Here is a 9,025-nt window from a genome sequence, read left to right as displayed (position 1 = left end):
ATATATTCATTCTACCAGTTCTGTTTCTTTGGAGAACCCTGACTAATACAGTATCTTATAATTTTTATAGAACACAAAGCTATTTTATCTGGAATGGATTGTCTTCAAGACAACCATATACAATGGCGACATCACCTCACTATTTAAGGAGCTGTTCTCATTTGTAAGAGAAGCCTCATGTGAGAAAAGGAGTATATTTTATTTTGTTCGTATTTCTTGTAACTCAGGTTAGAAGACCAGCAGTAAATTTTACCCAGTGTACAAATTTTTATCTGATAGGAATTCCTTTAAAGGAGAAAAGTTTTTTCTTATTTACACCTTCAGTTGGAAAGGTTGCCACCATAACCACTGCCTGGAACTATTTTTACCTGAATCATTATCAAGAAAGTAATAAGCTTTTTTTTTCTCAGAATTTTCCCAGGAAATTGAATCACTTAAAAAATGAAAAATGTTATGAATGACATGTGGCATCATCCTGCTGGATTAGAACCTATGACTATATATAGTGTAGTTAGGTCATCAGGGCAATATGTCATTTCAGTGTTATATGACCATATTAAGGTCATTGTTATGGGTCATGAGGGGTTAACCAAAAGATGCAAGTCAGAAACATAAATTTTTAGGCTTTCTCAGTTATGGTACATTTATCTTGTAGAGTCACATGAGTAGGATAATTTTTTCCTCTTCATCCCAGGTCCTCGGGTACTATCATTTAGACTAAGGAGAGTTATTGAGGATTGAGGTGATAATGAAATCAAAGCATACAATCCTGCTTAAGCTCAGGGAGTCACGAAACAAAACAAAAGAAAGTCAAGAGTAATCCAATTGAAATATATATATGAAATAGACCTATAAGGAATTTAATAAAACTTATTAAAAATCAACATAAAAAAGTTTTTTAGGCTAAAGCTGTGTAAGTCTATAGCTACTTTAGCAAATGAGTTGAAGCATAGATGGAAAAATATCTTTTTATAAAATATTTTATATAGTATTTTTATTTTATATATGTGAGCATTTGGCTTGCATATATGTAGGTATACCATGAGCATGCAATACCCACAGAGGCCAGGAGAGAGTGTTGGGTCCCCTGGAACTGGAGTTATGTTCAGTTGTTAGCTACCATGTGGGTGCTTGGAATCTGACCTGGGCCCTGGGTCCTGAATTGAGTATTGTTGCTACCTCCTAGGCTTAGTCCTTTCAGCTCAATGCTATGTTGTCTGACCAGTTCCCCCTTTATATTTAACCACATTATTGTAACCCCTATGAATTTTTCCTCATGAAAAATGAGGCTCTGGATGGAATTTCATCAACACAGGGTTTTTGATATTTCTGTGATTCCTTTTCTATTTGTTGATGGTATTGCTCCTTGAAGACTGAATAAGAAATGTGATTTTGTTGTTCTTTTTGGCTGGGGCTTCCTGCACTGTGAGATTAAATTCAGTCATCATGGTGTCTCTCTCTTCTGTGAATAGGTGGATAGTCAGTGTCTTTAAATGTTAACTTTTAATTTTCTAGACTAGTGAAATGGCCTCACTCATCTGTTTGTGTAAGCTCCCTCGGACTGACTTATCTGGCAGTCACTGATGACTTGTGTGATAATTGAGATCTTTTTGATGATCAAAAAACTCACACCTACTTTTCTCTGTACCTTGTCCTGTTTTCCTTTGAGACAGAGTCTCCCTGCAGCCCCAGGCTGGGAACTCACTATGTAGACCAGACTGGCCTTGAACTCACAGAGATCTTCCTATCTCTGCCTCCCGAGTGCTGGGATTAAGGGTGTGCACCACCATACCCAGAATATTTTTTGTTTTGATATATATATATGTGTGTGTGTAATATGTAATATATAACATATTATATATAAAATATATATTTTAATTGAAATTTCCTGAATGACACATCTCCAATATAACTCTACACCCATGGCTCATGGAACATAGGGAAACAGGGGGTAAGGAGACTGCCAATGCATCTCTCAACTCTCATCTGCAAAGCTCTCTTATGTGACAGAGGGCAATTAACAAAGAAGAATGCAAGTGGCCAAAGTGTAGAGCATAAGAGTCTGCAGAGTACCTGTCCCTGGATAAGAATCCTACATTATCCTGAGTTTTTTTTTATTCTGTAGGAATTTTTATGCCTTAACTACTCAGTTGGTTAAGCTTTACCAACCTTCTTTTCATTTGTAGTCAAATTAGTTAATGTTCTCTGCTTGCTCAGGCCTTGATCATTGTTTTCCTTTCCTTCACTATACTTGTGTGTCTGTGTGTTTGTGTGTGTGTGTGTGTGTGTGTGTGTGTGTGTGTATACATATATTTTTTTTACAGGTTTTCACTTAGGTACCTAGACTGTTCTTTGTGATACCCTTGATAACCAGGGTATCATCTTCATCTATGCCTCAATGATTTCAGCAACTTTAATCTATCAATTCTTTTAGACTATGAGTTTCTCATTTGATGAAGATCCTTATTTCCAGTTCTCTATCTTCTCTCTTCATAATTCACAATCATCTAATAGTGACAACAAAAAGTTTAGTCAGCTGACTTAAGAGGTAGGCACAGAGTCAGGTGAACTAGATGTGAACAGTATGATATGATCAGCACAGTAACATCTACAGAGGAAATCGGGGTCTTCAGATGTTGTTCTGTGACTATTTGGACCAGAGTAACAAGGCTATGTCCTATAGCAGTGTTCTTTTAGTGGGCTGAAAATATCACATTTGATTTAAAATATGTTTAAAGTATGCAATCAATAGCAAAACAGAGACATGGAGGAGTGAGAACAAGCTTATATGTCTAGTTAATAATTATTTTAAACATATGGTTCTATAATATAAGAAAGAAGGCTAGACTCATTTTGTGAGTCCAAGGTATAGTTTAAGAACAAGAAGAACTTTAGATCCCAATTTTTCAGATAAAGAAACCAAAGACTGAATAAGTTAAGTGGCTTGTCCTTGGTCACATAATTGGTTTTGGCTGAAGGTGCAGCTAGGACTGGAAAGAGCCCAGATCATCTTGTATGCATTCATTTCTAAGTATTGCTGTCTTTCCACAGTTACTTTGTTTTCAAATTATGAGTGACTCAGTTCACTTCAAAGGGCAGGGAACTAATTTCCTTCTGATTGAAATGGGGCAGTCACAGGGCTTCACACAAGAAAATTGAAAAATGATATATGTGCCTTATTTCTTTGTTCTTTGCCATTTCAGTCTCTGGATTAAGAAGCAAAGGAAAGTAAGAAGAAATTCAATGGCTGCTGTGGAGCAGAGGGCATATAACAGGAAAACCAAACAAATACCTGTACATGTCTGCTGTCCAAACAAGAAGTCACATCTTTGCTCTCAGTAGATGGAAGCACCAAATCTGCAGTTGTGGGAATTACAGCTTCTATTTTGCTGCTCCCAGGAATGGTGCTCATAATGTAGGAGCTGTCCTGCTAACATGTAAGGGAGTGAATCACTTCTTACGTGTATCAAACTGGGCAGCAAGAGAGGACAAAATGGAAATAAAGGGTCTCGATTAAATGAATCTTTCCCTTATTTATTCTGAAATTGTTCATCTCTGTTCTTTTACTTGGAATCTAATTCAAATTATCATCTTATTCCTAAATTAGACCTGCCTGCCCCATTTGTTCATCTTATTATCTATCATCACTGGTGCTGTTTTTCCATTCGTCCATGCTTTCAGCATTTATAATGGACATTATAGATACACTTTGTAAAAGCAGACCCAGTTTGAGAAAGTTACAGAATATTGGGAGGGAGGAAAGATAAGCAAACAATAGTTTCATAGAGGCTTTGATTACAGTCTCCAGATACTAAGGAATAGGAGAGGCAAAGTAATTACTTATCTGAGGTAGGCAAGACAAATATTCTGAGGAAGCTAAGATTCAGTTAATCCTTTTCTGTGAAATATATATTTTTATTTTTTTAGAAGAAGCATTTCATTACAGCTTTAACATACTCAATAACAATTTCCAGAGCAAGGATACATCTCATTCAAACGTGGCTATAAAAATTTTAGATTCTTGGTTGAACCTAATAACCACATACTTAGAAGGAGCATTTCATTACAAGAGCATTGACATATTCAATAACAATTTCCAGAGCTAAGATGCATGTCTTTCAAAACTGGCTGTAAAATTTTAGGTTTACAGTTGAATTAATAGAGTTATACAATATTGAACTCAGTATAAACCCTGTAAGACATAAAATTAAATGAGGTTTTAACATTTGAAAAAGATCTCTATTTTATTATTGAAATACACAGTTTCATACAGAAAACTTCATTTTTAATGCAATTAACGCTAAGGTGTTTGCACATGTGTTAACCTCTATATAGCTGATTATTACTAGTCACAGTCGGTTACTTTCTGAGCTCCTTGAAATCTGAGTATGGATATAGTCATCAGGTAGATTTCGATGATAATGTTTTTCACATCTACCGGTTATTAAGGAGCAAATTTTTATGCTTTGGAGAATTATTATTTTTAATTTTTTTAAAATTTAATAACCACATGATTAGAAGAAGCATTTCCTTACAGCTTTAACATATTCAATAACACACTCCAGAGCAAGGATACGTCTCTTTCAAAAGTGGCTGTAAAATTTTAGGTTCACTGTTGAATTAATACAGTTATACAAATATTGAACTCAGTATAGCTCCCAAATATTTTCGACATTTTTGGCCTTTGGAATGAAGTATGTTGCTAAGAGGCCCAAGGACATTGTGAGGAAAAATTCATTTTTAATGCAACTAATGCTTAGATGTTTGCACACGTGTCTTTAATCTCTATGTATCTGATGATTACTAGTCACAGTCAGTTACACTCGGCTCCTTAGTACCTGAGTATAAAGTCATCAGGTAGATTTCACTGGTAATGTTTATCACCTCTACTATTTAACATGAAGTAAATTTTTATGTTTCCTCCTCAAATATAAGTTATTTTTTAATTTGTTGATTTTTCTGTGTGTATACCATACAGAACATCCCACACAGTATATTTATCTATATACCCATTTCCCAAATGGCACCCTCCCATAGCCTGCCCCCTCCCACATACTGGAGCCCACATACTCTGTCATCCCTGTTACTGTCCCCTATGGTGTCAATACCCCAGCCATTATCCAGTGCTTGTCTGTCTGCTGAATCTAGTCAGTCTATCTAAGGATCCTTGTTTTAGGAAGATCAGCAGTTCCTCATCTAGCAGCAATCAGTTGTCAATATTCCTTTAGATAAGATTGGGATCTGCTGTTCATTTTCCCAGTTCTATGCTGGGTTACTGTCTGGGAGTCTCTTGCGCCACCTTGTCCAATAACTCAAAAGAAGGTATCACCTGTCTGGCATTGTTTCTTGTTATGTAGCCTTTAGCTATACGTATGGATTCTTCAAATTATATTGACCCCATTAATCATTGATTATACTTTCCTTTTGGGTGTTTAAGACCCTACAGTTGGCCCAGATAAACCAATTTATTTTTGCTCTTAAGGTCATTTAAGAATTTGTTCCTCAGGGGTCACATGGGCTTGGGAGGAGCCCCTGGTTCCTTTTATTTTATTTTTTTACCAGTTTCATCTATGTGATCTTTCCAATTTTTTGATGTAGGCACTTTAGAGCTATAAAATTCCCTCTAAGGACCACTTTTGGCATGTCCCAGAGGTTTTGATGTATTGTATTGTCCTTTTCATTTAGTTCCAGGAATACTTTTATTTCTTAATTTCTCTTTTGACCCATTCATCATTCAGGAGTGTGTTGTTTAATCTCCATGTGTTTGTGGAGTGACTAGGGCTTCTTCTGGTGTTTATTGTAAACTTTATTGCATTGTGGTCTGATAGAATGCATGGAATTATTTCAATCTTTTTGTATTTGTTGAGGTTTGTTTTGTGCCCCAGTATATGGTTGATTTGGAGAAGGTTCCATGGGCCACTGAATAGAAAGTATGTCCTTTGGTGCTTGGGTGGAATACTCGGTAGATATCTGTTAGGTCCAGGGAAGCAGAGGGAGGTGAGGGCGGGACCAGCCCAGAGAGATTCAGTTAATCTTAAAGAAAATGTAGTTGTTGGCCAGTAAGAGAAAGAAGTCAGAGCAGAATATAGAAGGACAAGGAACTGGGATGGTTTGGTGTATTCTGGTGACCCAGGAGTTATGTAGAGTTGTTGGCCATAGCTTGTGAGTGTGCAGCAATGAAAGAGAATAAAGTGAGGAGGGACAAGGGTTTTGTATACTCAAGATGGGTGAAAGAGAAGGCTAAGAAACATCAGAAATTTTCAAATATTCTTTAATTCTACACTTGTGATAGGAGGAAATATTCTCTGTTAGAAAAACAAATCAATTTTTGGAGTTATTTCTTAATTGTGAACCTTGCTCACACTACTTACCTATGTTAATTTTTCTACTCTGAGTTTAAACATACAGATTATTTTTGGTTCATGTTTGCAGGGAAGAGTTAAAAACATATGTGAAATGGGGATACTGTGGGTAGAGAGGTAAGTAGTATACTGGGGGTAGAGTGATAAGGGGTGTAAAATATGTCCACCTCATACACTACTTCCTTTTCTTCCTCCATTGCCTTATTCTATTTGCACACTTTCTTACTCGTGGCTTTTTTTGAATCAAGGTCTTATGTTGCCCATGCTAGGCTTAAGGTCAGGATCACCCTGCCTCCAAGTTCTGGAATTGCAGGCATGTACCGCCATACTCAGCTTCTGTCTTTCCCTCTTGAGATTAAGTGTTTATAGAAATTGACAGTATTTTGTGTTTTATGACATCCTTGTTTAATATATGGATTGCGTATATAAAATAATTCTGCCCTCATCATAGTAAATGTGCCAGATCACTTCAATATTCACAGTTGGGTGGATCTGCTTGCCACTGGTGGGTTACATATTAAAATGATACTGTCATAGACACGAAACATTGCTTTGCAATTTGCAATGAAAATTTTACTTGCCGAAAATTGTCACAGCTTTATTAAGACTGAATTCATCCTTATGCTTATCCTCTCCACTAAATTATCAACCTGTCAGCAGCTTGACTTTTAGAAAACATGAGATACTGCTTTGCTTTATTTTATTTCTAATGTTACCATATGCAATTATTTTGTATGGGTGACAGAGGATATTCGAGTGTTTATATATATTTAAATAAAGAGGTCATTTCTAATATATTCTGCTTGAGTAAAATTTCCCAAGAAACTATGAAAATTTACAGGCATGAAAAGAGTAAGCTTCAGAAATATACTAAATTAGGTGACTTTTAAGTATTCAGCAGCTCCTGGGTAGGAGGAATATGCAGATCACACAGATGTCTTTAGATATCTTTTCTTTATGGTTGCCTAATTTGCTTGGTTTGTAGACTCGGAGATGCTTGGTATTGAAAGGAACTGTAACAGCTGCCTGCTTTCCAACCTGAAGCCTGAGATTCTTCTGCAGTACTGTGACCAACTGACTGAAATCCTGGCCTGAAATCCTGGCTCTTAAGGCAGCACATTCTTTCTTTAAACTGTTTTATACAATCATTAAGATGCTTGCTGATATTAAGATAAAATGACCTTTTACAACATTTTGGGATATATTTTTATTATAATTATACAGAAAATAGCTAATCGCTTTTTTTACAGCTTTTACAAATATTGTTTATTTTAAGGAAGCTGGTACAGACAATGTCCACTGAAAACCCATGTCCCAGGCTAAAAAGTGCAAATAAAATGAAAAGGAGCAATGGTCTGCTACATGCACTTCTGCATGAATAACTATTAACTGCTAATGAAAATTAGAACTTTTCTGGGATCTTCTGACAAGATTTTTTTAAAAATATTAAAATACGTTCTCTTCATTGAAGCCATGTTCGAGTTAGTCTTTACTTGCGTCATCTTGACTCCAAATCTGATCTTCTTTTTGTCCAGACTCTCAGATTTTTAAAAGTAGCTTCAAAATGAGGAAAGATTATTTTTCCACAGTTCAGTTCTCTGAAAACTTCCATCTCCCACTGAAAACCATAGTCCAGGAGTGAAGCAGTCACCTGCTGGAACTTCAGGGCCAACTGGAAGGTCATTATGAAAACTTGCTCTGGTCAACCTTTTTAATCACCAGAAACCTGAAAATGCACAGTCCTGAAAAAGATGGCCTCTCTGTGCACACATGGAATTTTCAAAAAGAAGAGGGCAATATGAAGGGAGCTGACGTCTGATCACCAGACATTAGCACAATAAAAACAACCAATAATAAATATTGAACACTAGAATTCAAATTGCCAGATGTTTAAGGCGATGGAGTGCCAGTATTCAATTTTCATTTTGAACACCACATTACAAAAGAACTATTTTTGAAAAATAAGGATTGAGGGAAAAGGAAAGAAACAAAGAGTATCTAAACCATTGAATGACACCCCCCCCAATAAATTTTGTTCATTCCTGATAAACTTCAGTCACATCTTCTTCCTCCATGCTCGGTTCTTTTGGAGTATGATTATCAGCAATTCCCTAACCTTCAAAGAGAAACCTGAGTGAATTCATTGGAACTCCGTCTTTGACAGTATGATTCTTTGAGCATATGTTGTCATTTTCACTTTGAAGTGTATCTCACTGCTGTGCTGCCCAATGACTTTGAGTTTAATGTATTCCTTCTTATCCCCTAAGTCCTCAGTTGAAAGTTTTGCATCCTGGTCAGACATGGTGACTCTGGCTTCGACCCGGGTCTCCGCAGCACCATGGGCTTGGGCAGGCAGAACCTTGCTCTGGGGTTTACAAACACTTCTCCCTTCCCCACAGCACAACACTGCAGCTGCAGCATCCAAACACATTTTCACCTTAACGTTTCTCAACGTTTTGAAACCAACTACTGTCCAGCAAGGTCTGTCCTCCACCAGAATCTTCTTTCCCTTTCAGCTCAATGTTTTAATTTCAATCAATGGCCACACTGATATCATGTGTTTTTTTCACATGCATTTCAAATGCTTCTCAGGATATTTGTTCATGTGCTTCTTAAAGGTTAACATCTAGAATGCTGTACCCACTGCAGAGAAGCCTTTACCA

At 36.6% G+C, this 9,025-nt stretch overlaps 1 pseudogene; it reads right to left on the bottom strand.

Moving 5' to 3' along the window:
- Positions 1–8,398: 8,398 nt before the first annotated feature.
- Positions 8,399–8,664, bottom strand: LOC103740881 (annotated as a pseudogene).
- Positions 8,665–9,025: the final 361 nt, after the last annotated feature.

The sequence above is a fragment of the Nannospalax galili genome, unplaced genomic scaffold (assembly GCF_000622305.1).
Source record: "Nannospalax galili isolate Female #2095 unplaced genomic scaffold, S.galili_v1.0 scaffold641, whole genome shotgun sequence".
Taxonomy (NCBI): Eukaryota; Metazoa; Chordata; class Mammalia; order Rodentia; family Spalacidae; genus Nannospalax; species Nannospalax galili.
Note: the sequence above shows the minus strand (reverse complement) of the source record. Positions and strands in the feature narration are given on the sequence as shown.